Source organism: Saccostrea cucullata, unplaced genomic scaffold (assembly GCF_032062105.1).
Source record: "Saccostrea cucullata isolate Sc308-1 unplaced genomic scaffold, CSIRO_AGI_Scuc_v1 ctg5531, whole genome shotgun sequence".
NCBI lineage: Eukaryota > Metazoa > Mollusca > Bivalvia > Ostreida > Ostreidae > Saccostrea > Saccostrea cuccullata.
This window is the reverse complement of record NW_026936773.1, coordinates 67,501-70,000: the sequence shown is the minus strand read 5'-3', so window position 1 is coordinate 70,000 and position 2,500 is coordinate 67,501.

Sequence of the window (2,500 nt, the reverse complement as noted above, 5' to 3'; positions counted from 1 at the left end):
TAGATGTTGAGCTAGGGTTATGATTAGGATGTTAGGGTAAGGGTTAGGGTTAAGTGGTAAGGGTTAGGGTTAGGGTTAGGCTGCTAGGGCTATCTCAGGGTTAGGGTTGGGGTTAGGGTTAGGGTTGGGGTTAGGGTTAGGGTTAGGGTTAGGGTTAAGGGTTAAGGGTTAAGGGTTAAGGGTTAAGGGTTAGGGTTAGGGTTAGGGTTAGGGTTAGGGTTAGGGTTAGGGTTAGGGTTAAGGGTTAAGGGTTAAGGGTTAAGGGTTAAGGGTTAAGGGTTAGGGTTAGGGGTCGGGTTAGGGTTAGGGTTAGGGTTAGGGTTAGGGTTAAGGGTTAAGGGTTAAGGGTTAGGGGTTAGGGTTAGGGTTAGGGTTAGGGTTAGGGTTAGGGTTAGGGTTAGGGTTAAGGGTTAAGGGTTAAGGGTTAAGGGTTAAGGGTTAAGGGGTTAGGGTTAGGGTTAGGGTTAGGGTTAGGGTTAGGGTTAGGGTTAAGGGTTAGGGTTAGGGTTAGGGTTAGGGTTAGTGCAAGGGTTAGTGCTAGGGCTATCTCTAGGGTTAGGGTTAGGGTTAGGGTTAGCTTCAGGTTTTAGGGTTAGGGTTAGAATATGAATTAGGGGCTAGGGCCAGGTTTTAACCCCAACCCTAACCCTAACACTAACCCTAACCCTAACCCTAACCCTAACCATAACCCTAACCCTAACCCTAACCCTAACCCAAACCCACAACCCCCAAACCCTAGTCCTAATGCTAACCCTAGCCCTAGTCCGAACTATAACAGCCTAAACCTAATTCATATTCTAACCCTAATCCTTGCTCTACATCTAGCCCTAGCCCTAATACTAACCCTAACCCTAGCCCTTAGCACCTAACCCTAACCCTAACCCTAACCCTAACCCTAGCACAACATCTTACCCTAGCCCTAGTGCTAACCCTAACCCTAACCCTAACCCTAACGCTAACCCTAACCCTAACCCTAACCCTAACCCTAACCCTAACCCTAACCCTAACCCTAACGCTAACCCTAACCCTAACCCTAACCCTAGCCCTAGCCCTAGCCCTAGCCCTAACCCTAACCCTAACCCTAGCCCCAGCTCTAACACTAACAGCCTAACCCTAATTCGTATTCTAACCCTAAACCTAATGCTTACCCTAACGTTAACCCTAGCCCTTGTGCTAACCCTTACCCCTAATTTTTTATAATTTTTTATATCATGTAAAGAGAGAATGGGCTTGGTTTGGGGTTAGGTCTAAATATAGAGGTAGGTCATAACCCTTCTTAGAGGACATTGTTATGGTGACAAACACAAACTGTAGCATTTTCTGAATGACCTTCAGGGCCTAGTTACTGAGTATGGACAAAAACCAAAAGTGTAAATTGTAGCATAAATATTTGTGACATTTCCTTTTTGGGCCCTATTTTCTTATAAATCAGTATGAAAGAAATGTTTTAGGAAAATATACTTTAATTCAAGTTAAATAATCAAAATATAATGCCAGAATCTCTCAGTTATCTTTTATGTGACCTCTGCTTAGAGGTAAGCAGCATTTTTGTTGAATTTTTCTAAGTCCTAACAAAAATAAAATTTCCCCCCTTTTGTTTAAAATACAGGGATTTTAAGTAGAAACAAGACTTATTTTCATTCGTTTAATTAAACCGTACAATTTTGAATCCAAAAGTATTAGGTTCATGCGTATTCGACAAAAATAAGCCCCATTCGGGAGTCGCGACATGATGAAATCACTTAAGTTCCTATTAATTCATTGCGACATAATTTTTTGACAAATTCAGTGTTGCGAACAATTATAAAGATGTTATATTTTGATTAATCAATGCATTTTCTATTATTTTCTATTAGATAAGGACATAAAGTTCAAAAATTGATTTATGTTACATTTTACACTTTCAAACCCCAGAGTCAGATTTTATATTTCCTTTTTTGGCTGATATTTGTTTATTATTCAATTTATATTTGGTATTAGAGGAAAATCTACTTTTAATTAATATGAATAACCTGAAAATGGAAGAAATATTTGACAGCTTCACTCCAAATGACCTCTGCTCAGAGGTAGGCTGCATTTAAGGTGAAAATTTCTAAGTCCAAGCAAAAAAACATTTTCCTTCTATTTCTTTAAAATACAATGAATTAAAGTAGAAATAAGATTTAATTTCCTTCGTCTAACTAAACCGTACTATCAAAAAGCAAAAAATTTCAAATTGATGCGTAATCGCCAAAAATAAGAGCCAATCAGAAGTCGCGACACGTCGAAATCACTTAATTGGTCCTTGCTTTGTTGCAACATGATTTTTCGACTAACTAAGTATTGCGTACAGTTAGAATCAAGCTATATTTAGTTAATTCATCGCATATTCTACTTTGTTGCAACAATAACAGTGCATTAGGTTCACTTTTTATTTAAGTTACAATTTACACTTTCTAACCCCAGATTTAAGAAAATTCATTTACAGTGTTTTTTTTTTATAAGAATACATGTAAATAAA